The sequence below is a fragment of the Pleurodeles waltl genome, chromosome 6 (assembly GCF_031143425.1).
Source record: "Pleurodeles waltl isolate 20211129_DDA chromosome 6, aPleWal1.hap1.20221129, whole genome shotgun sequence".
Lineage (NCBI taxonomy): Eukaryota > Metazoa > Chordata > Amphibia > Caudata > Salamandridae > Pleurodeles > Pleurodeles waltl.
Window position 1 is genome coordinate 351,182,424 of NC_090445.1, and position 27,074 is coordinate 351,209,497.

Here is a 27,074-nt window from a genome sequence, read left to right on the forward strand (position 1 = left end):
CTGCTCCATGGATTCCAAGATGTTTCTGATTGCCCGCAGCTGGTTGGCAACCTCGCTTGGCAGGGCATTTGCTTATGCTACTGCCTCATGCATGACACTAGTGATGTCATCCAGGAACTGCTGGAGGCCATGGAGTGGAGCGTAGGTGTCTTGTATGGTGGAGGAGTTGTCCTTATTTAGTCTGAGGCACCTATGGACTGCCTCTAGGGTGCCCGCCATAGTAGCCATCTCTGCCGGCACCTGATCTGCCAGATCCTGCTGGACTTCTACTGCTGTCTGTTGAAATGTTAGTTGTGGGTCTTAGGAGTCCAGGGCTGTGGCTGGACTGCCAGGTGGTGTCTGTTGGATGGTGGGCAAATCATCTGCAGATCCTGCAATGCTGTTTAGCCTCTCATGACCAGAGATAGTGTATAGAAGATGCCCAGGATTTGCTGGAGGGTGTCCAAGTTAATGGTTTGCAGCTCGTCATCCACATTTTTGGTAAAGTCCATGGCAGTCAGCTGGCCAGGAGGTATGGGTTAATCCTCTGCAATTAGATAGAGAAATGTTAGTGGTGATCTCTGTTAGATGTTAAAATGAGTAATAAGGTTGTCATTCAAGGTTTCACATGTAGCACTGTCAGTTCAATAGTGATGTGTAGTACACCTGTTAGGCATGTGTATTGATGCAAAAGTTCACAGTATTTCTGTTACAGATGGCAGTATCTCTGCAATATTCTGACAAATGCTATGGCCCTCATTACAACTCTGGTGGTAAATCCCTTTACCGCCATGCTGAAGGCTGCCAATATACCGTGGCCCCAGCGGAAATCCACCACAGGTATTACGAACCACAGCTCATAATCTGCCACAATACAGACACCCAAACATGTCCGCCACTCCAAAGATCATCACAACCCACCCATCCTAGATACCAAGCCCTGCATGCAACACCTCTGCATGGACATCCATTACCAAAGCATATCCAGTACAGATACCCACACAGACCCCAAAACACTAATCATACAAGGGCAAACACAATAATGCAAGCACAGGAGTAGAGGGTAACGACTCCAGCTCTGCACGCCTGGATTAAGATGACCAGCCTGGCCCATCAGTGACCTCTGGACAGTTGGTTCCCCTGCCACTGTCACAAACCACCACAGATCCTCCACACTCAGGAAACACCACCACAGCACCCAGCCAGCGGGCCCATCCCTCTGTCCCCAGGACACGTCAATCAACAGTGTGTTCACCACTACAGGGACCCCAGGCAAACCCTCCAACCCAAGACAATCAGGGACCTGGGGTCAGTGGCAGTGGGCACACGGTTCAGGGGACAGAGGCACAGGATAACAGGGAAACTGGGAGGACTGCTGTGCGACAGGGGGAGGACAGGCCCAGGGAACCCACTCTCCACGAGGCACTCTCCAACATCATGGGAGCATACAATCATTCCCAGGAGACCATGGGTAGGGTACTGGTCAAGTTTCAGGAGACCCAGCAGCTGCAGGAGGAACACTACCTGGGGATCAGGGAGGACTTGAAGTCCATCAACACCACCCTGGCCACCATTGCAGGGGTGCTGGCAGACCTGGCCAACACCATGAGGGACACAGTGGCACACAAACGGGCCCTTGACACTAGCCTGAACGATGAACAGCACTCCACTTCCGCCGGCGCTAGTGGACAGAAGGCCCCGCCACAGGATCAACAGGCCACCAGAACCCCACCCCCTTGTAGGAAGGTAGCCTCTTTCTAGCCTTGCTACCCCCACTTTCGGCCTGTTTGTGAGTATATGTCAGAGTGTTTTTACTGTCTCACTGGGATCCTGCTAGCCAGGACCCCAGTGCTCATAGTGGAAACCCTATGTTGTCAGTGTATTTGATATGTGTCACTGGGATCCTGCTAGCCAGGACCCCAGTGCTCATACGTTTGTGACCTGTATGTGTTCCCTGTGTGGTGCCTAACTGTATCACTGAGGCTCTGCTAACCAGAACCACAGTGTTTATGCTCTATCTGCTTTTAAAATTGCCACTGCAGGCTAGTGACTAATTTGACCAATTCTGATTGGCATACTGGAACACCCTTATAATTCCGTAGTATATGGTACCTAGGTGTCCAAGGTACTGGGGTTCCAGGAAATCCCTATGGGCTTCAGCATTTCTTTTGCCACCCATAGGGAGCTCAGACAAATCTTACACAGGACTGTCACTGCAGCCTGAGTGACATAACGTCCACGTTATTTCACAGACATTTTACACTGCACTCAAGTAACTTATAAGTCACCTATATGTCTAATCCTCACTTAGTGAAGGTTAGGTGCAAAGTTACTGAGTGTGAGTGCACCCTGGCACTAGCCAAGGTGCCCCCACATTGTTTAGGGCAAATTCCCCAGACTTTGTGAGTGCAGGGACACCATTACATGCGTGCACTACATACAGGTTAATACCTATATGTACCGTCACCATGGTAACTCCGAACATGGCCATGTAACATGTCTAGGATCATGGAATTGTCACCCCAATACCATTCTGGAATTGGGGGGACAATTCCATGCATCCCTGGGTCTCCAGCATAGAGCCCGGGTACTGCCAACCTAACTTTCCGGGGTTTTCTCTGCAGCTACAGCTGCTGCCAACCCTAAGACAGGATTCTGCCCCCCTGGGGCCTAGGCAGTCCAGTCCCAGGAAGGCAGAACAAAGGATTTCCTCTGAGAGAGGGTGTTACACCCTCTCCCTTTGGAAATAGGTGTGAAGGGCCTGAGAGGAGTAGCCTTTCCTGCCCTCTGGAAAGGCTTTGAAGGGCACAGATGGTGCCCTCCTTGCATAAGTCAGTCTACACCAGTTCAGGGATCCCCCCAGCCCTGCTCTGACGTGAAACTGAACAAAGGAAAGGGGAGTGACCACTCCCCTGACCAGCACCTCCCAGGGGAGGTGCACAGAACTCCTCCAGTGTGTCCCAGACCTCTGCCATCTTGGACGCAGAAGTGTGAGGACACAATGGACAGCTCTGAGTGGCCACTGCCAGCAGGTGACATCAGAGACCCCTCCTTATAGGTGCTTACCTTTCTCTGTAGCCAATCCTCCTCTGAGGGCTATTTAGGGTCTCTCCTGTGCGTATCTCATCAGATAACAAATGCAAGAGCTCACCAGAGTTCCTCTGCACTTCCCTCTTCGACTTCTGCCAAGGATCGAACGCTGACTGCTCCAGGACGCCTGCAAAACCGCAACAAAGTAGCAAGAAGACTACCAGCAACATTGTATCGCCTCATCCTGCCGGCTTTCTTGATTATTTCCTGGTGGTGCATGCCACGAGGACTGTCTGCCTTCACCCTGCACTGGAAGCCAAGAAGAAATCTCCAGTGGGTCGACAGAATCTTCCCCCTGCCAACGCAGGCACCAAATATTCTGCATCACCGGTCCTCTGGGTCCCATCTCATCCTGACGAGCGTGGTCCCTGAAACATAGGAGCTGTGTCCATCTGTCCCAGACAGTCCAGTGGCCCTTCTGTCCAAATTTGGTGGAGGTAAGTCCTTGCCTCCCCACGCCAGACAGTAATCCTGTGTACTGCGTGAACTGCAGCTTCTAGGGCTTCTGTGCACTTCTGCAAGACTGTCCTGCATTGCCCAACTCCGACTTCGTGGGACACTCTTTTGTTGTGCTCAGTTGACCGCCGTGCTCAGATCTTCTCAACACCTGTTCAGGTGCTTCTGCGGGTGCTGCCTGGTTCTGCATGGGCTCTCCATGTTGCTGAGGCGCCCCCTCGGTCTCCTCCTCCAAGGACCTCCTGGTCCTTGGCAGCACCCAAAACCTTCAACGCGACTCGTGCAGCTAGCAAGGCTTGTTTGCCGTCTTTCTGCATGGGAAAAATCTGCATCCTCCCGTACGCCAATAGACATCTTCTGACCAAAGGAGAAGTTCCTGGCACCTTCCATTGTTGCAGAATCTTTGGCTTCTTCCACCCAGAGGCAGACCTTTTGCACCTTCATCCGGGGTTTAGTGGGCTTCTGCCCCCCCCGGACACTTGCGTGACTCTTGGTCTTGGTCCCCTTCCTTTACAAGTCCTCAGGTCCAGGAATCCATCTTCAGTGCTTTGCAGTCAGTTGTTGTTCTTGCAGAATCCCCTATCTCGACTTTACTGTCTTTCTGGGGAAGTAGGGTAACTTTACTTCTACTTTTCAGGGTCTTGGGGTGGGGTATTTTGGACACCCTTAGTGTTTTCTTACACTCCTAGCGACCCTCTACACACTACACTAGGCCTGGGGTCCATTTGTGGTTCGCATTCTACTTTTGGACTATATGGTTTGTGTTGCCCCTAGGCCTATTCTTTCCTAATGCATTCTATTGTGTTCTACACTGTTTGCATTACTTTTCTAACTGTTTACTTACCTGATTTGGTTTGTGTGTGTATATTTTGTGTATATTACTTACCTTCTAAGGGAGCATATCCTCTGAGATACTTTTGGTATATTGTCACTAAAATAAAGTACCTTTATTTTTAGTAACTCTGAGTATTGTGTTTTCTTATGATATAGTGCTAAGTGATATAAGTGGTATAGTAGGAGCTTTGCATGTCTCCTAGTTCAGCCTAAGCTGCTCTGCTATAGCTACCTCTATCAACCTAAGCTGCTAGAACACTACTACTCTATTAATAAGGGATAACTGGACCTGGCACAAGGTGTAAGTACCACAAGGTACCCACTATAAGCCAAGCCAGCCTCCTACACCCCTGCAGAAGGAGAACCACCCTGCAAACAGTCTGTGATATCCAGGAACAAGACAGAGAACATTGCCAAGACCCACGCCATGAAATAAGACTCTCCTGATTGTCACCCTTTTGTCCCACTTTGTCACCCTGACAACTTTGAACTGCCATTACTCCACTGTCTATGCCCCCTTGGACAATGCACCTTTGAGACCAAGAGACTGGACTCTACCGTGGACATACCTCCACCATCACCCCAGCCCGTTGCACACACCCCTCCACTTAATTGCACAGAAATAAACACCCTTGAATCACAAATCAATCTGGAGTCAGTCTGTAGTTTCACAAATGTGTAATTGCAACCTCTCAGAAATATAGCAATGTCAATGTTCATGTTCACATACCAATGTTACACAGTTGTTGGGCAGCAGTAAACATAGCAGAGGGCACAATCTGTGAAATGGAAATGCAAAGTGACATGTCAGGGTCCATTCACAGAGATAAAAAGGCAGATTTATGCAATGTCCTACAGTAGTATGATATGTGAGAAGCAGTGCCATCCTCTTACCTGTGTCTCACTGGAAGTATTGCATGATGGTGTTTATTGGTTGTCTATATCTACTTCTTCTGCCTCCTCTTCTTCACTGTTCACAGTCTCCACAGCTACCACAAGACCAGCATCAGGCTCATCCTCCTGCAGAAAAGGCACCTGCCGTCGCAAAGCCAGGTTGTGCATCATACTGCATGCGACGATTATCTGGCACACCTTCTTCGGTGAGTAGTACAGTAAGCCACCTGTCAGATGGAGGCAGCGGAATCTGGCCTTCAGGAGGCCAACGGTGCACTCTATTATCCTCCTAGTTGGCCCATGTGCCTCATTATAGCGTTCCTCTGCCCTTGTCCTGGGATTCCGCACTGGGGTCAGTAGCCATGACAGGTTGGGGTAACCAGAGTCACCTGCAACTATCGAGGGAAAACTGTTAGACATCCACCAACCCTTAGTGACTCTCCCATACCCAGACACCTATGTCAACCTTATTGTGACCTTGGGCTCACCTATTAGCCACACCTGGTGCCTCTGGAGTTGCCCCATCACATAATGATGCTGCTATTCCTCAAAATGTAAGCGTCATGCACTGAGTCAGGATACTTGGCATTTACATGGGAGATGTACTGGTCTGCTAAACACTCCATCTGCACATTCATAAAATGGTAACTTTTGAGGTTTCTGTACACCTGTTCGTTCCTGCAGGGGGGGACAAATGCCCAATGTGTCCCATCAATGGCACCAATGATGTTGGGGATATGTCCCAGGGCATAGAATTCACCTTTCACTGTGGGGAAATCCTCCACCTGAGGGAACGTGATGTAGCTGCGCATGTGTTTCAGCAGGGCAGACAACACTCTGGACAACACCTTAGAGAACATTGGCTGTGACATCCCTGATGCCATGGCCACTGTTGTTTCAAAGGACCCACTGGCCAGTACTGACAGAACCTGCAGTAGAGGGGGGATTCCTGTGGGATGGCGGATAGCTGACATCAGGTCTGGCTCCAACTGGGCACACAGTTCATGGATTGTGGCACGATCAAGTCTGTAGGTGATAATGATGTGTCTGCCGACAGGCCCACCAGGAGTCTGTATACTGGAGGATGATGCCATCTCATCACCTGCCCCAGCGGACGTGCCCTATGGAGGAGAAGGGTGAGCAGAGGGTCATACACCACATAGGTTTCACTAGGCTGTGTAGCACAATCGGGATATAATCGGTGTGTGGATTTTTCTGTCCGTATTCCTGGCCAAAAGTGCTGTGATGCAGTTAGTTGCCCTGCCATGTGCCCCCCTGAAATGGTGGCTGCCTGACCTGTAAGGAGGGACAAGGGCAAATGAGGTAACTGCGCTGGCATTGTGCAGTGTCGCGGTAGGCGGTCGACGACCGCAGCGCAATTCAGCATTGGTTATCATTGGGCCCTATGGGTTCCAAGAGCCAATGACGATGTATGCTGGTGGTGACGGTACGCATCGCCGCGGACGTGACCGCCATTTTCTATCTATTCACTCCCTTGAAACCTGACCTTCAACAGGAGAGAACCTACATTGCAAGTGCTGCTGTGACCTGTGTCTGGCAGCGACAATGGCTACAGTGTCTGGGGAAAGGGCCCCTGCCTTCACTGCGGAGGAGTTGGAGAAACTGGTGGATGGGGTCTTCCCCCAGTACACGCTACTATACGGTCCTCCACACAAACAGGTGAGTAAACTGGTGGATGGCACATGAATGTATGGAGTGTCGTGGATGGAAGAGACAGGGGCACAGGCCAGCATGTGAGGATAGTAAGTGTATGTTTTTCAGGGCCAGGGTGGGAGGTTTGTTGCCAATAAGTAAGAAGAACCAGACGGGGGAGTAATATCCATTCTTACTTCACTATTCCTCTCTGTCAGCACCCACCAGAAGAAGGGAATTTGGCGTGCCATTGCCAAGGAAGTGCAGACCCTGGGGGTCTACCATAGACGGAGCACCCACTGCCATAAAAGATGAGAAGACCACGCTGCTGGACCAAGAAGACGGCAGAGACCCAGCTGGGGATGGCCTCCCAGTGTAGAAGGGGTGCCCGTCGCACCATGACCCCCTGATGTACCGGATCCTGGCAGTGGCATATCCTGAGTCGGATGGGCGCTTGAGGGCATCACAGCAGCCACAAGGGGGTGAGTACAGTCTCATTCAGCTGACTCTGCACGCTTCATGAGGTTTCTGGGTGGGGGAAGTGGGCTGTGGGTTCCCCTAGGCCAGGGCAGACATGCCAAGGTGCATCCAATGTTTTGCAGGCTCAGTGCTACTCCAACCACAAAGGTGGTAGCGGCCCTCTACACCTAGTCAGGCTCCTGTGGGTTCCTGGTGTGCATCAAATGGGTCTAGGCAGAGTCCCCCATGGGCATGTGCTTTTCCCCTGCACTGTTAGTGCATGGGCTAGGTGCATAGGGCTGCTCCCTGTGTGTTGTGTGCACCAACGCTAGTGGTGTTGCAGGCATTGACATTGTGTCTCTTCTGTCTTCCCCCCCTTTTTGTTTTGTTACCCTGTCCTTGTGTGAATTAGCATCATCTGGCGCAGGAGCATTGGCACCGGAGCATGAGGGAGCTGCAACCCAAATGGCCCAGGAGGGTGAATTTATGGAGTCTGAAGGCACAAGTGGGATGGAGGGCGAGGGGATCTCCACGACGGGGGCAGGAGCAGACGCCAGTGACAGTGACTCCTCCTCTGAAGGGAGCTCCCTTGCGGTGGCTGGCACCTCTGTGCCCACCGCAACAATAGGTATAGCTGCCACCCCCACTACCAGCACCACCCTCCCAGCAGCCCCTCATCGAGTTTCCTGTGCCCGCTCACCCAGGAGGGTGGGCATCTCCTTTGCCCCAGGCACCTCAGGCCCTGCCCCAGTCAGTCCTGCTGCCCTCAGTGAGGAGGCTATCGACCTCCTGAGATCCCTCACTGTTGGGCAATCAACCATTTGAAATGCCATCCAGGGTGTCGAGGGACATTTGCAGCAAACAAATGCATACCTGGAGGGCATTCATTCTGGCGTGGCAGCCTAACAGAGAGCATTTCAGGCTCTGGCCTCAGCACTGATGGCAGCCATTGTCCCTGTGTCCAGCCTCCCCCCTCCAACTTCCACTACCCAGACCCAATCCCCTGTACCTCAGCCTATCAGACCAGCATGCAAACTCATCAACACACAAGACTGGACATGGCAAACATAACCACTAAGCATCCCAGAGGCACTCACACAAGCACCATCCCCATACAGACACAGCAACATCCACTGCCTCCACGGTGTCCCCGTCCTCCACGTCCTCCTCCTCCCTTCCAGTCTCGTCTCCACTCACACCTGCATGCACTACATCCTCAGCCACTACCTCCATCACCAGCATGCACATCACTACACACCGCTCACGTGCACTCACCACCCCCACTACCATGCACACGTCATCTGTGTCCTCTCCCAGTGTGTCTGTGAGCCCTCCTCCCAAATTACACAAACGAAGGCACACACCCACTCAACAGCCATCCACCTCATAACAGCCTCCGGCCCATGCACCTTCACCCAAATTAAGCAGACCTACACCTCCTACAACCACTACCTCTTCCTCTACTCCCAAACCCACTCCATCTACCCGTCCCAGTGTGTCTAAAAAACTTTTCCTGGCTAACATTGACCTCTTCCCTGCACCTCCCCACGTCCTTCCCCTAAGGCCAGGATGTCCAGGTCCCAGCCCAGCACCTCAGCCACCAAGTCCTCCAGCACTGTGGTCCCTGCAAGTCCTGTAACATCGCGGGCAGCACCCATCAGGTCTTTCAGTGTGCCACCTAGCGAGGCCAAGGATCAGCCCATTCCCCCACCTGCCAAGGTGAAGAAGGGGCCCACATGCCATAGGGCAAAGCCGCACCAACCACCCAGCAAGGCCTCCTTCAAGCCAAAAGGGAACAGTGCCAAGGGCCCAGCAGCGACATCCAAGGTGGGGAAGGGACACAAGGCTAAGGGGAAGTCAGCACAGGGCACGGAGCCTCCGGCTGAGGGACTGGTGTCACCCCTTCTGGCAAACAGAACAGCAACCAGCCCTGCGATGTGCACAGAGAGTGCCACCACAGCAGACATGGCAAACATTCCCAGTGGGCAGCCGTCCGAGGCTGCAGGAGACGTCCTGGACCCTGCGAAGTGTACATGAGGCACCACACCCAGCACTGTTAGTACCAGCAGGTGGCAGGCAAAGTAGCAGCAGGGTTGAGTGTGTCTCTGACTCCATGGAGTATTATGCTACCTGTTCCCAGGCAATCTTGTGGCACACACACCCAGGTGAGGGAATGGGACCTGCCACACTGCATGTGCAGCACTCTGGGCACCAAGCCCCCTCCAGAACCAGTGGAGAAAAGCATCTGCTACCCCAATCCTTGGCAGGATGAAGCACTCTGGGCACCAAGCCCCCTCCAGGACCAGTGGAGAAAAGCATCCACTACCCCAGTCCTTGGCAGGATGAAGCACTCTGGGCACCAAGCCCCCCCCCAGAACCAGTGGAACATGTCACCGACTTGAGAGACTGTGGCTTTGCACTCCCCAGGATACAGCAGTGGGCAACCCACCCACTTGTGAGACTTACGAGACTGTGGATTAGCACTCCCCAGGACCAATCAGTCGGCAAACCACCCATTCGAAAGACTTGAGAGACTGTGGCTTTGCAGTCTCCAGGATCAATCAGTGAGCAAACCTCCCATTTGAGAGACTTGAGAGACTGTGGCTTTGCATTCCCCAGGACCAAGCAGTGAGCATGGAGCCCTCTCGCGGAGCAATGGCGTCGTCCCTTCAACCGGTTGAGGTGCCCCCACTGCCCTTCCCCCTGAGGTGCCTGGTCAAGATGATGCCCCAGCGGTGTTCTCTTCATTTAGAGTCAGGTATCATGTGTGGGCTTCACCAATGCATTTTGAGACCACTGGTCCATGGACAATGATTGGAACACTATCCGGACTTGTGTAGTTGCTGTTCATATTTGTATGTAATGATCTGTTACAGAGATGTTTCCATATCTGAATTTTCGATGATTACACTCGTTACAATAATTTCATTTTGTCCTTGCATTTTTCCAGGGGGTGACGGGTGTTAATGTAATGGTGATGCATGTATTTGTGTGTCTGGTGTTGTGGGTGAGGGTGGAGGTGGGGGTGTTGCGTGTGTGTGTCACTCTCTCTTTCCTCCCCCCCTGTGTGCTAGGTGCAGTACTCACTGTGGTCATCGGTGCCGTTTTTGCTGCTCCTGGTAGAAGAGGAGGTAAACCAACATTGGTAGCACCTGTAACTCAGGCTCCTGGGAGTCCTGGCTCCTCTTCGGGTGTCGAGAGGTGAGTGGTTTCCGTTCCAAAGACTGTTTCCACCGTGCTTTTGATGGCATTGGTACCGTCCCGGAAAAGGTGGCGGATAGGCCTGTTGTAATACAGTGGGTGGTACATTGTGTTCCCCCTGTCTGTTGGCGGTTAACGCCACAGTGTTTGTTTCTACCGCCGTGGCGGTCAGAGTGTTAAAGTGGCTGTCTATGTTGGCGGTTTCCGCCATGGTCGTGATTCCATTTTTTTTACCGCCCGCCTGTTGGCGGTCTTACCGCCGCTTTAACACCGACCGCCAGGGTTGTAATGAGGGTCTATGTGCCTACTCTGAAAATGCTATAGATGGTGCCCAGATTCATGTGGGTCCTTACTGACAAACTGCCAGGGACGTAGTGACGTTGAGACACTGGCGTTGGTGGTAGCCTTGGTGGGAGTGGTGAGCAGGGCGGGGTGTACTGAGTGTGAAGAGAGCAACATGACCCTGGACCCCATGCCAGAGGCAGAGCCTGAGCGAAGTGAAGCCAATGCCGGTGGCCCCTGAATCACCTTTGAATCGACCCTGAACATGGGCAGGCGATTCCCAAAAACTGAGTCGGGCTGGCCAGTGCGGTTGGGATGGCCGGCCTCACTGGCCCTGAGGAGTTTGATGGTGTGGGAACGAGCATGGCGACCAGAGAAAAAGCAGTGAAATGCAATGCAGCAAGAGGTGAGTGAAGAGTTGTTGTTTGCTAGGGCTAGGGAAATCATAGCCTGCAGCTTTTAATCTCACCTGCCTGCTGACCTGTTTGTTTGTCAGCCGCTCGCTCACTTTGTCATTCTCTTACTCTCCATCCCCCATTGCTCACTGCCACATGCCCCTGCCGCCCTGTCGCCAACTATTCATTTAAATATTTTTTAACAAGCCCCAAGCAAGCCCTCTTTTAACAAGCCCTAATCAAGTCCTCAGCAACTCCTCTGCTGCCGCCCTCCCTACCTGGCCGCCTTATTGCCCACAGCTTTCTCGTCAATACAGTTTTTGAGTGAGGGAAGGAGAAGGGGGAAACCTTTGCGGGTGCTGGCCTAAAAGTTTGTAAGTCCACTAGCTTTTGCCCTTTGTCAAACTGTTCTCTGGACTTCATTGATTGACTTGTATCAGGTCTTTCTAATAGGATCCAGGAGTGGAAGTATATTGTTGCCATGTGATCCAGCAAGGAACTGCAAGTGTGGCGGCAGTAGCTGGTCGCTGTGAAGAGCGTGCCACAAGTGCCCGCGAAGATGGCCCAGATAGACTGGGTGAGGCTTGCGGTGCACCTGGTGTGCCTCATTTGCATCATCGTTCCAACACTCCAGTGAAGGAAGACCATATAATCTGCTTCTGCTACAGAGGTCCTACTGGGGGCAATCTCCTACCTAAGACGACCAACTATAGCATAAGACATGCTGAAAAGGAAAGTCTGCCAGCGGAGCAAAGCTCACATAATCACAGCAGACCCGTCATTAGAGCAACCTGTATTTGCACCTGTAGCTGGGGCAGCATCAGAAAAAGAGCCCGAGCACATGGAGTAGGAACTTGATTCTGAAATCTGCAGCCCCACCACATGCAATGGGTCTACTGTGGGGTTAGACGCAGGATGTAATTGTACTTCCCACTTCAAGGTAAAGAGGCAAGCTTCAATGTCCTCTGGTGCAGGGGGCACCCATACCTTCAAAGATACACTGGTTCCACCTGCATCTCCCCCACTCTCTTTTTTTAACCCAACAATGCAGCTCAAATATTCAATGACCCCCAAACCCAAAGAGTACAAGGCCTGGGGCCACGCACAATGGCTAAATTTAGAGTATTTCCCCAAAACCCCTGCAAAGGCGGTCCACTCGGCAGTCAGTAATGGTGCACTACAGGCAAAGAAACAAACTGCTGATAGTGTAAGCCCAGTTGATGAACAGCTGCATTAGAGAACCAAAATTCCAGTTTGAGCTCAAGCCTGAGGCTTTCAGGGCAATCAGAGGTGAATAAGGAACAGGGGGATGTTGCCCTAGTGGTACCCCAGGTGGCCTACTACCAGACTCCCAGAGCACAACGAAAAGACCAAAGTCGTCCTCCTGAAGGAGCAGCAGATAGAGGCTCCACAGTGTCTGGAAGTGGCAACCATCTCAACCTCTTGAAGTACTCCAACAACATGCATTCTGGAGGTAAAGGCACAACTCCATTGCACAACATCAGCTCAGGTCAGCCTTTCGGAAACAGTACAATGGGATCAATAAGATATTGAGACAAGGGGTTTTCCCCTATCATGCATACTCTCCAAGAGTAGCAATAAAGCCTAGAAGGAAGAGCATAACTGATCAAGAGCTTAGATATCTCCCAGGACGACTCTTTGCTTCAGTGGAAAGTCAGATTGAAAACCTCCTTGAGGGCTCTATGGCATGCACCGTACCTCCGGAACCTTGTCGGAGTTACAGTCTGGGTAAGATGCCACATATAGGTGAGCATCTATCTCAATCAACCAGCCCTGGGTGTCTCTTTCAATCATCATCAGTCACTTTTGCATCTATCAGTCTAAAGCAAGATACAATAGCGAGTGCACTTCTATGGTAGGGTCAAAAAATGGAACTCCAGATTGATCTAACTCAATCTATAGCCTCGAACTTGGTCAATATCGGAAATAGATTATTCAACCTGGAAAGACAGTATAGGCAAGCTCTGAATGAACAACCCTGTGCATGCTCACCATTGATTGCCAAATTAAGCACATTACCTGATATATTAAGGTCTATAATTGAGAGCGTAAAAAATCTACCAGGGAATCAGTGGCTTGACTAGAAAAGGAGGATAGCTGACAGCTCTCAGTCTGCTGATACATCTAACACTTTCATCAGATCTCCCATTGCAGCAATACCTCAAGTACCACCTATAGCTAAAAAAGGGCCCAAGTCAGGGGGAGGGCCTGCCCCCCAACAGAACTATCAGATAACAACATCCCATGTAAGAATTCTTTAAAAAAGGCACTACCTTCCCAGGGACAAAGGAGAGGACGTAGTCAGCTGGACCCCAAGCTTAGCAGGACCTTGTGAAACAGCAAATTTCTCCAGTTTGACAAGAAGAGCAAACAATAAATTTTGAAAGCACACTAAAAAGCAGCCCCTTAATGCACGGAGGTCTAACATCATGAAGGTTAGATCTACATCAAAGTCAGGAGGAGACGCTTCACATTGCTTCCCTATATTTATTGATATCAATCGATTACCAGAATTTCTAAGCCCCAAGCGGAATGTACAAACTCTCCACTACAAGACTCTGACCACGGAGGCAGGCCAATATCCATTGGTGAAGAGGTAAAGGGTATCAGTGGTCATATTAGTTCCACAGTCCTTAGCAAAACATGGGGGAGCCCAAACAAGAAAATGCCCTCTGACCAGCCTACTGCAGTAGATGTTAAGTCTAATAGACACCCAGAAGGGCATATTTGCCAAACCACATCTGTTCAACAAGAAAGTATAACTTTGCTGCACATATGGACACCAGCACCTTCACAGGACTTAGGCTTCAATAGCCCTGCAGAGGGACAGATGGAGTTAGTGACAACGGGTTATTTGCTAATGCCAGTTTACCATGGAGACTCCACTTCCTATTACAACCAAGAGAACTACCTTGACAAGACACAAGCCAGACAACCGGAAAGAAATGGAACTGGCAAGAGGAATGTCCAATCCGCTCTGCCTACTGCTACCCCTGAGGAAACCAACAATGCCCACACAAGGGCTTCTTCAATTCAATGCCATATAACAACTACATCAAGCTCAACCCAACAATGGCCCTCAGTGGCAGCCAGGGGGACTAATACATCGGCCGTCCAGGAAAATCAGCGTCCAGAAATTCTTAAAAATCTCACTGCAAGCTAAACCCTTCCTTCCCCATTTGAATGGAAAAACTAACAGAGCATTAAGAACAGCTACCTATCGGGCAGCCACCCAGGGGCCTAACTTCAATCCAGAACAGTATGTTTGCAAGAATGGAGCTTTGATCAATGTGGATCGCTGTCAAATATGAATGGACATGGGAATACCCAAAAGATAGACGCGTGTATAGGGGTGGGTGAAGAATTCCACTCCGCCAGCGGAGTTCAGAGTTTTCCCCACTCCACACTCCCAAAAACTACATGAAGTGACGCGGAGAGGAGATTTTTCTCTCCCTCGCTAACGTTAAGTTGGTGAGTGAGATAGTTCGCTAAGTTGCCGAGCACGAGCAAGATTTCTGAACGCAAGCAGTTGTGGTAGGCCACACCCGCTTGCGTTGAGAAAGCTGCCGCTAATGTAGAGGAAGCTGCATCTCGAGAAGAAAATCTACTTGAGCAGCAGAAAGAAGTTAGCACCTTCTGGTGCTCTGGGTCATGCTGTTCGTACTGATTTTACAGCACAGGAGAAACTCCAGTGCTGAAGATAAGTGCCTACAGTGCTCCTTACCCAAACTATGCTGCTCACAGAGCTCCGTGTAGCACAGCAGAATTTTTTTGGCACTTTGCGGAGTTGCTCATAGTAGAACTCTGCCCAGTCCTACCTATGTTATAATTGGGGCCACAAGGAGAGATCCTTTGATAACCGTGGGTGTCCACAGAAGTATCCAGTTTGGCTGCATGTTCCACCAACTGCACCTTCTGAAACAGTCTGTTTTCCTGCACACATTGAACCCCGCCATCTTTTAGAGCTGCGTGGGTGGATGGATCAGAATTTGTCCCATCGCATACAACTGCTTGAATAACTGCCTAAACGAACAACACACTGGACGTGATCATGACGGCAGCCACAAAGGAGCGCCTTTTAGAAATATTTGTGCCCTTTTCGGGCCCTTGATAGGTCCTTTGACCTAGCTCACGGGCCTCCTTGGGAACAAGTCAGTCTTTCCTTACATAGCTTGGAGAATTTGCAGCAGAGAAACACAAAAGCTGAGTCAGGAAAAAGGGAACTTAATCATGGTAGGACAACCGATAAAATCAAACTTGCATTTATCCCGCAATACATCCCAAGTGGAACTCACAATATACTAAATAGAGGAAATCTACTCTGTCTATTTCAATGCATTCCAGCAATAAAGACAATTACCTCTGAAAAATGATGTTGGTGTAGTTTGCAATAATACCAGCGAAAGGCTCAACAGAGGCTACAATAACTGCCTGGCAAAGTCCTGAGCAGGTTGATGCCATTCTGAGGGAATCGAAGGCCTTCGAGAACTGGGGGATTGAACTTTTAAAACTTCAGCCATCTAAATACCCCCATGTCTTGCACCCGCTAGTGAAGCCCAGCCTACAGAGACCATGTTTAAAAGGAGCATGGGGTCCTGTGCATGATTGGCTACCCAATGCTACAAAAACTACAAACTCTCGGGAAATTCAAGTCGCCAGAATCAAAGAAAAGTAATTTTTGTAATAAAGAGTAATGAACTTGACACTCGGAACGAGCAGACCATGGCTCAACAGCGGACTTAAAAGATGCATTCCTAGCCAGCACATCATTGATACAAGGAAACTTACAGGTACCCTAGGAAAATCAAAGATCAGAATAACTTCATGGAATGTGGCTGGCGTTAAATCAGTGCTGAACAGTACATTTGCAATAATAGTCTTGCAAGAAAGTGGCATCATCTGTTTGTAGGAAACGTGGGCTTTTGTCCTGTCAACACTTTGAGGGTATTTCAAGCTCTTTAAACTGGCAAGCAAATCAAGCATATTTGGCAGTCCTTCGAAATGTTACTCAATGTACATCAAACAAAACAACTGGATTAAAGTTATGCCTCTCTCAGCAAGCTCTCCAAGCGGCAATCATCAATGGGCTGATTATTGGCCACAGAAAAAGGCCCTTGCTCTTAATTAATTGCTACCATAATGCAGCTAAAACATCAAAACAGCATGCAACAGATGCCCTTTGTCACAGCTTTGAATCCCTCTTCTTAGAATACCCCATACAGTAAGTCCTTTGAATCCTGGTGATTTTAACCTGAGAGGCCTGGGTTCAAAGGTATAGGCCAGCCAAGACAGCAAAGTACATGAAGAAAGGAATTTTCTGTAGAACACCTTTCAACTGGTTTCGGAGGCTCAGGCACCAAATCTTGTATCTGATGAAACGCATCTCCTGCAAACGTTCAAAGACATCTTGACAATAGACTACATGTGAATCTCGGAACATTTGGCCAACAATTCCATAAAATTTGAGAGACATAAGAGGTCGTGAAGCGACCACAACCCATTATCACTAAGTATAGAAATGGGACCTTATGCATCCAAGACTCATCTAACAGTGGGTGCTTCTGTAGGCATAGATGTATCAAAATGAATCTGAAGGCTAAAGTGGAGGATGGCTGATTCCTCATCAGTGATGAAATGGCTCAGTAAGATCCTCACAGGCATAGGATGCTCGCCACCTGAACTACTCATTGGATGGAGCACTTCATTACCAGAGTTGATGGGGACCCTTCAACCCTGCAGGTCCAGTATGCAACCCTCAAAGAAAACCAGAAATTTGCAGAACACCAGGCCACACAATTCATCCCTAGAAAAAAGGCATGAACTCAATTTTGGAGAGCATGGTGTGCTTATAAATTCCATGGCACAGCAACAACTGCAAAGCACTTCAGCACAGCACGAAAAACTCATAAAAAAGGAAAGTATGGGTTTTGAAGAATGCTTCTGCTGAGAAGAAATGGGTAAAAGTTCACAGCATGCTCCAGGTAAGAGGCTTAAGATGCTTCTGGAATTACGTCAGAAGTTTAAGATCTCTGTATCATACTAGAGAACATAGAACCCCCGAAGACGTTTGGGTATCCCATGTAATGGCATTGCACTTGAGCAAGAGCACGGTCCCAACAGATCAGAGTATTAAAGAATCGGACACCCATCTGACAGGGAACCTAACACCGATTACAAACTCAACTCAGGTATCACTCCTAATCAAACAAATGAAAAATGGCGGTGCTCTTGGACCAAACGGGCTTCCAGCTAGAGTTTTCAAATGTGCAGCAGTTGTTAACACTTTTGTATATTTATGCTTTTCTGATCGCACTGATTTCAGAGAAATGGAGGGGCTTGATTTTATGCCCAATCTTCAAGAAGGGGGGCCCACATTAGCATCTATCTACAGACTAATGGCTCTGCTCGATTTAGAGGGGAAGGCTTATGAACAGCTACTGCTTAAGGAATTACATGATTGGGTGCAGGATAACAACATACTCTCATTAGTTCAAACTGGCTTCCGAGCAGGGGCATCGACCATGGAAAACATCGTAGCTCTAGCAGCGCTAAGCCAACGAGTGGCCCAAAGGGGACAGCTCCATCTTTTTGCCTTTTTATAGACTATAGTATTGCTTTTGATAAAGTGCATTGACCAATGTAATGGAGAAAACTTAGCACGTGGGGTGTTCCCTCAATCTTGCTGCAGGTTATAATTTCCCTTTAGACCCAGACATGGGTGTGTGTTAAAACTGGCCACTATGCAGTAACCTCCAGAACTGCAACTTTGGATGGTCTTAAACAAGGCTGTGTCCTAGCTCCATTCCTCTTTAACTTGTACACGGCAGACATGGGAAGAGCCCTACCGAAGAGCAGTCTGGTTCAGCTAAAACTTGGCCATATGACCATTCAAATACTGTATATGTCGATGACACTGTCATAATGGACCAGACTAAATCCGTACTGCAGGGCATATTAAACACTCTTCATGACTACAACGTGAGAAACTTTCTCAAGATTAATCAGGATCAGACCAAGGTTATTGTCTTTGGCCATCTCAAGAGAAAGTGATTCTTAAATTGGAGAATGGGAGACAACACGAATAAAATGACAAAAAGTTATAATTGGGTGGGCATCTGGTTTTTGGATACATCAAAAGCAACAGTACATAAAGCGGTACTAAGAAGGAAGGTGACAGCAATAACGTACAGTCTCAAAAACTTGAATAAGAGTCTATTGAGTGCATCTGTGGCTCCAATGCTGAGAGTTATCAAAGCTTGCTTTTTACCAGCACTCCTCTATTGGCATCCGGCATTTCTGGAGGACTGTGGTACTATTCTGGACCAACAGCACACACTAGGCTTCAAGAAAATCTTTCAGCCTCCCAGATACGTGAAAAGGTCTAGAGTTCGCTTGGAGTTCAGATTGATAAATATACATCTAGCGTGTGCTTCAGATATCTTGAAGTACTATATCCAGATAGTGAGGGCACCAGTCGACTCTCTAAAAGCCTGTTTGAAAGATACCTTTGAAAGTACAGCAGAAGTCAATTCCCTTAGTGCAAATAGACACAGCAGCTTTATCACTTGATTCAGTTCCAATACGTAACAGGGTCATGAAGAAACAGGTGTGCATGGCCTCTATCCATCTTAATACAGCATCCTTGCCAGAATCAGAGATTCTACACCCTCTAAATGAGTCCTACCTGCCTGCGAGGCCCCAGCCCTATATCCTTGAGGCTACTAGTCCTGATACTCACAAAAATATTATGCTGTTTCGATTATTAGAGATACCTGTGAACGATTTTTATTCGACCTGATCTCAACATGGAAAGAAGAGTGCTTGCAGGCTCTGCAATTTAAACAAAGAATCTTGGCTATTTCTGTTATTCTGCTACCCCACTCTGGAGGTAACCAGGATCTCACTCTTGAAGCCAGCGTTATGCTTCATACAAATGGACATCAGAACAATATCAATATTTGGCAGTTATGTAAGCAAACTTAGAGTGTCATTACGCTCTTACTCTACACCATCTAAGAAACTGTTTCACCCAAAATCTCAATACAGATTACATATTACACGTGGGAAATCAGACAGTGTTAAGCTAACTTTGAATGTATACACATGGGTTTGCATGTAAGAACAGCAAATCGGATGGATTTAGATGGCACTTCATTTTTTAGCAGCCCTATGTCTAAGATTAATCAGCACAAACAGTTTTGCCAACCTGAAACTAAGTAAACAATTAACATTATACCCATACTGTAATGGTTTTAGCATCTAAACAACTATTCTTGCCTCATATGGGTCTGTCTGTAGAAAACAATATTTTATGGACATGAATCACACTTTATAACAGACAGCTATATGTGGAAGATTTAAATAGCATTAATTGTGTTATCAACATGAAATCAATTTTAACATTGCTTTAATTTTTTTGTTTTATTGCAATGGTTTTAAATAATCATGCAAAATATTAATAAACGTAAACTGAAAACAAACTGAAAGCCTACCCTGAGGAGATGGGGCCTGTCCTATTTGGTAGATAACAATCTATGATATCCCACCTTTTTCATCACACACAGAGTTGTTTATCTGCAGAGTGTCACACGTCATGTAACTCAGGCCCACCAAATTTTATGTGTACATGCATCCTCTGATTAGCCTCTTTTGGGTCCTGGTACATGGATTAGTGACAAACAGTGATGCTACCCAAAACATACATTCATTCTCAAATGTCTACCACACATGGATTATGTGTGACCATATCCAAAGGTGATGCATGTTGCTTTGTTATTGAAAGCTATGGGTCAGGCATCACCGGACCTGGTAGTAGTCCTGTAAATAGTGGAAAGTACCTACCAATGATTCCCACATGACCAGGTCCACCAATTCAGCCTGACTGCTTTCATGACTCCAGTCATTTGAGATGGCTAACTGGTTCTTGGCATCTCTTGCCAGGTCCCAGTTTGACATCCTCCAACCTATGCATGTGGCACCTTGAGACAATGTTGCATCAGACTCCCTCCTGGCATGTGCTACATCTTCCCCCAGGTCCACATGACATGTGGGTGATAGTCCTCCAATGGGCTGTTCTCTGCCATCCCTCCCCAGGTGTGACATAAGGGTTGGAGAGTCAGACCCAGCAGTGCATGCATATTTATGAGGCTACATTGCAGTACACATATCCATTCTCACCTCTCCAGTATGCACAGTCTCCCCATTCAGACCAAATGGCAGTTTGACATGCACAGTCTGCACCTACAATGCATAGCAGTAGTAATGGCCAAATCATCATCATTAGTTTTTACACACATGGTCCTCTGGTGTGCATCTCTTGCACCCCCCCCCACACGTAGTCTGATTTATTAGACAAGTGAAGTTCATGTGGTCCCTTCCAAGGCAGATGACACCTGTGTGCAGTCACCCTGAATGCCGGGTCAGCTGGGTGTAATATAGTTTCATGCAGGGTCAGGTTGTGCAGGGTAGCAGTGTACCTGCTTGACTTCCACCTTTGATCTGCATTGCTGCCTTGCGGTTACTGGCCAGTTTCTCCTTTGTCCTGCACTTGCAATCATGCCAGTGCTTATTACAATCAGTCAGTGTCTTCTTGATTTCTGCCACACTGTTGATCTTGTCCACAAAGGGCTGCCATATGGCCTCTTCCTCCCTAATAGCAATTTTGAGGTGACGAATAGCTGGGGTTGATGCTCCGTCACCTTAGTGATCAGGATGTTATTCCCCTCCTCACTAACCTTGTACTTCCGCTTCCTCTTCTCCTAGGTGTTTGTGTGGAAATCATGGCTGTTGCTAATGTTGCTGGGGTGTTCCTGGTGTCTGTGGTCTCTGTCTTCCATATCAGCTTCGGGAGTCTTATACTTATTATTGTGCCAATGCAGCATTTTTTTGTGATTTTGACGCTTTCAGCATCTAGGATGGCTAGTGTGGCTTTGCATGTTGCTATTCAGCCTAGCATCACCTTTTCTGCAATAATGTCAGTTTTCCTTATGATGCAGCGCACAGGATAGCATCACTTTTTTTGATGCAGCCGAGATCCTAATGCCATAATAAGCCATATTGTAAATATGGTGCACCATGGCATTATGATCTGTTGTATCTCAGGGGAAAAAACGTTTACGTATCTCTGCTTTGCACCAGAGATGCTTCATTTCTTGTAAATGAGGCCCTTAATTTTCAACTATACAAGAGATTAAGGTTGTGGTTTTCATTAACAGATTCAGAAAGCTACAGGTCAGTAAATTAGCAAGGAAAGAATGAGAACCAACAAGAGATACAAGGCAAATGTTATATCCACATAATAACATCAGAGTAAGAGGTCAAACTAAGCATCATCATTGCTGCTAGATAGCTAAGGAAGGAGACACTTTGGCCCAGATTTACCAAATAGTCACGAAGCGCAGTGCCGCAGTAAAAAATACTGCACTGCGCTGCATGACAGGGAGAGAGAGAGTGCCATATCTATAAAGACATGGCAATCTCCTCCCATCTCCCTAGCACTGGTACTGATTTTAGCTGCTGTGCGCCATGGACACACCTTCTTTGCTCCATAGTGCAACTGTGTGTGCATGAGTATACCATAGGTGTTTTACTGAAAGGGTACCCTTCCAGTACGAAATACTATGCCTAGGCAAGTTTTATAACGTTTTCCACAATGTATGTGTGCTGCACAGTACTGCACGCATGCAAAGATGGAAAAGAAAGGAGAAATCAAAACCTTTCTCCTTTTCACGTTTGCTGTTGAAAGGCATTCCGTTTTGGTGCAAACCCCTGTCTATTGTTTATAGATAGTGTTTGGTGTCAAAAGGCATGGGTGGGCACATGGGAACGCCCATATACCACACATGTAACGCCCCCTTGGCACTAAGTGACGCAAAGCTTGCTTCGCGCTGCTTTTTGCACTGAAAAGTAAATTAGGAAAAAAAAAACAGCACAAAATGTTTACAAACACCCCCCCAACCCACCCCCCACCCCCTTTATGTTGCCTCGTGCAGACTTCCGCCGATTTCACCTTGTCACTCCGGTTCGAGGAGGAATCTTTGAGAGAGTGATAATATTTATCTAACCATAACTCCTCCAATAACACTCCGCCTTCCAGCGAAGACAAATTAATTGTTTAACTAGCTGAGAAAGGTATTTTCTCGTTCGTAGACGCAATAGGTTTGGTCCCCTGCGGTGTAAAGCAAACAGACTACATCGGTGAAATTCCCAGAGGGCACCGCCGAGATATTTGTGCGAGTCCCGACTTCATTTCTCTCAGTGTGCATAGCCAGCTCGTGCACAGTAATATCGTCCCGTGTCTTCAGTTTTCATGGTGGTCATTTGCAAATAAACCTCACTTTTGGCAATATCTCTGGAGATGGTTAAACGACTTCTGAGAGTTTGAGAATAATAAATGTTATTATTGTGATATATTCCTGCCAACCATTCCAGCCCTTTCCCAGGTGGCTGGCGGAACCAGTTCACGCCATACATGTTGCTGCTGTCAGTCAGGGAAGCACCGGACACCTTACAGGTCCCAGTGAATGTCTGTGAGGGCTGCAGGACTCCGGGGCCCGACTCCAGCAAAGAAATCTGGGAAAACACACCTGTAGAGGAAGTACATAACTAACAGGTTATTTTGTATGGAAAATCCATCATTTTAGCACAATAAAATATTACTTCTTGTTTAAAAAATGTCCAGCAAAAGAAATATATTAAATCCTGAGCAAATAGATCATATTAACCCTATAAAAGCGCAGGGCTGGTTTAACAATAGGATTGCCATTTACAAATCAGCTGGTTAGGGAAGTGAAACAACCGAGGGTGGTAGGTGTTTAACTTTAAATCTGAAAACTTACACTTGGGCAGAATAAAAAGGACACTCAAGATCCGTAATGATAACATTGTTCTCAGAAAGAAGGCTCCAAAATCGCTGAAAATTGAAAGCGCGAGTCGCAGTCTATCTTTCCAACATCAGCTTTCTTCTTTGTATTATACAGGGTGCCCAGCTTGGGCATTTGCATCATGTAAATATCGGCGTCGTTCAAGAGACTGAAAGCATCTAAGGGACAAGGAGAAAGAGTCTGAACAGAGACATTGTTGAACTAGCGCAGAAGATTGCCTTGTTAAAATATGTTAGAAGTTTTACCAGTTTAGTTATGTTTAGGAACAAAGCCTTATTTTCGGCCATTAACAGTTATTTTTTTTCGTTTTTATATTCTCTTTAATTAAACGAGATACTAGTCTATGCAATTTAAATGAAAATAAATCATAGCGAAACCTAGCAAAATATAAATATACAATAAAATAAATATAACGTTATATCATATCAATGTATGTAAAATATATATTCAAACTTTATTGTTTATGATGTAGATCTAAAGAATCCGAGACATTTGATTGAATTCTGTCACTCACCCATCATATAACCGAAGCAGCCTAGGGGTGGCTCTCTGTGCTCCTCAGTTAAATGAATATCTTCTCCACAGTTTCTAGGTTATACATTTCATTAATCCAATCTTAAATCTTAGGTACATTTATCAACCTAAATTTCCTGTGGCCACTTTAAAAAGCTAGGTCTTGCATGGAATGTTGCCTTCAATACTGAACTAAACATCAGCAGTATGCTCATTTATAAATTAACCTCTGATCATATGGGGTCTCGCCTATATTTTAACCCATACGTTTAAATAAACAGATGAAGAAGAGATACTCTGTTCTATTTGTAATTCAAGCAGTTGTTTTAAGATGACGGTTTGGGTTTAAGCATACCAGCCGGTGTGTATTATGATCTTAAACATGGAAAGAGGCACAACGTTCAAGCTAAGCAACATGGTATTCCATAGAGGCAATCATTCTCACATCCGGCTCTTCTTTCCATCCATCCTTTATTTCTGAAGTAATTTATAACATCATGTGGCAAAGACCTATGTTTTGTTGCTTGACTTAACTCGCCCTTTGTCTCTATGAACTCTTCCATAACAATAGGATTTTAGCTTCTTCTCTTACCACTCTTGCAAACCAAAATAATTTCAGATTTTCTATTTAGAGTGAAACGATTCCCGTACTCCGATTTAGGCAGTTTAATTATTTAAACCAGGACAATGAGCGTAATCGTTTGGTTATCTGTGGTATCATATGCTGTGACCTCAGTCCACCACATTTCGCACTCTTCCTTCATCTATCAAGGACTGATCATTTGCACTGAGTAGCTAGATCGACATAAGTGTGAGGACAAATCTGCAGATCATTGAGGCTACCTTTATATCATTTATAGATCAGCTTGATAGCATTAACGTTTAACTTTTATGGCACTTGAAAGCCCATATTAAAATATTTAAATTCACATTTACCTTTCCAAACTGAAAGGTTAAAATAGCGTAATTCACTAGGGTCAAATTCCCAACTAGTCAAGCATACCTTGATGTACCATGTCCATAAATATACGAGTGACAATTGTGCATTTTTTAGATAATAGTAAAATCACATTTAATATTGTTGTGAAATAGAATTTGTAGCATTACAATGTCTGTTGGAAAATGGGTTATTGGTAAGGGTAGGTAAATACCTACACTTAGCAATAGGCCACTAAACTCCACTTAGGTCCAATTCGGTCTCAGTAAATTAAACCCAGCTCAACCCTTGGTAGCTTGACAACGAGAGACAAGGCTTAACTTAGGAGACAGAGTGTAAAGCATTAAAATATCACAAAAAAGTAATTAAATAAAACACAGGAAACAGTTTAAAATCCAAAATCAATTTATAAAAATAGGAAATATGTTTATCTTTAAAATGACACCAAAACGAATAAAATCGGATAAGGAGAACCGGAGATATGAATTTTTAAAGAATTAATGCTTTCTACTGCACAGAAGCAACTAGCGCTCAAAGGGTTAATAAAAAAAAAAGTCACACTGGAATGGAACACAGTTCAGAGTTCAGGCCGCCCACGAGGCAACACTGTCACACTGACTTTCAGAAGTGTTTGATTCAGGAAAGTGGTCCACAGCACCAGCCAAGGGTTCAGAGGCTGTGGTGTGCCTCTTGGGGCCTGGGACTACAACTCCCACAATGCACCTCTTCAACTTATGGAGTTGCTCCAAACATCTGCAAACTTCTGGATCTTCTTCCAGAGGTCCTTTTTGTGTCCTTGAAGTGTCCACAATTTGATCCAAGGTTCCAGAAGCTCTGAGTTGCTCCTTGGGAGTTGGGACTACAATTCCCAGAATGCACCTGGTCAGAATCCTCAAATGGCCACTGGACGATGGTCAGCTGGGCTTGCTTGCAGGACTTGATGCAGGGGCCTCTAGGCAGCTCCTTTGTACCTGTAGCAAACAGGGAGTCCCTTATTGAAGCAGTAGAAGACAGGTAAAGTCTTGTTAGTGGTGAAGCCCAAGTGTGCAGCTGGTGCAGTCCTCCAGAGTGCAATGTCCAGGTGCAGGTCAGGTGTCAAGCAGGGTAGTCCTTCTTCTCCTGTAGTTCTTTCTTGTTGGAATCTGATGGTGATCTGAGGTATGGGTGCAGGTCTGCCAGTTTTATCCTTGCTCCTAGGTGAAAAACAGGGGGGGCCTGGTTCTCCAATCAGGGGCAGGGTCCTTCCCCCTGTGATGACCACTTCCTGGGAAGTGTGGCAAACATCAATCCCAGGGAGCAACATTCCTCAGAAATCCATCATGGCTGAAAGTGATTTTTGGAGGTTACATCTGGCTGAGCCCACCCACTGGTGTGGCTAAAAATCCTAAACGCACCCCTCTCCTGCCCTCTCCTAATCTAATCAAGGGGGCACCTAATTGTCTGGGTTTGCAGGATGTGAGGGTGTTGCTGGGTTGCTCCAAAGGTCCTTCTCGGCCTTTGAAGACCAGTTTGGCCGCCCTCCCCCTTCCTGCTTCACCATCTGGTGAGGGGAGATCTCCTCGCCCAAGCACAACCCTTTGTGTGGAGCCAGGCCACTTCACACCTCATCAAGGCAGCCTGGCCAGGCTGCAACAGGCTGGCTAATTAGAGCACAGCAGCAAAAACACTGCAGGGCTGAATTTGGCAACTTTTCTGGTAAAGTGTAAAACTCTTTACCTGAACAAGTTATATTAAATCCAACAACTGGAAGTTGTGGGATTTATTATAACAATTAATTTTATACCAAACTTCTGGTATCTGTTACTTAAAGGGACTTTTAAAATTGAAATAAAGTCTCCCCATTCTAGCCTATGGAGGCCATTCACTACAATGAGGGAAAAACAAATTTGGCTGTTTTACCTCACCAGGGCTTATAAAACTATTTTATAAGGTCCCTGCTTATAGTTACATGGCACCCAGCCCTAGGGGCACATAGGGCACACCTTAGGGGTGGCTTATATCTCACAATAAGGTAGTTTAAGACGTTGGGACTACATTTAATTCCAAAGTCGAATTTGCATATAACTTTAATTAAAAAGCAGCCAGCAAGGCAGGCCTGCCTTTAAAATGACACTGGGCACCCCAGCAGTGCACCTATGGGTGCACTACCTATGCTGGGGTCCCTAAACCTACATGCCCTACCATATACTAGGGACTTATAGGTAGGTTGACTTGGCCAATGATAATTAGCCTAATTGGCATACTAATTGTACACAGAACACAGGCCCTGGGACTGGTTAGCAGTACCCAGGGCACCATCAGAGTCAGGAAAACGCCAGCAAAAAGTGGAAAATAGGGGCAAAAAGTTAGAGGGCCTCTGCAATCATCCCTGTTCTCTCACAATGTCTTTTCAAATTTTAGTTATTATTTAATATCTTAATGTGCTAGTGTAGAAAAGTCCTCCTTTTTGCCCTGATCACACCCAAACTTTTTGGACAG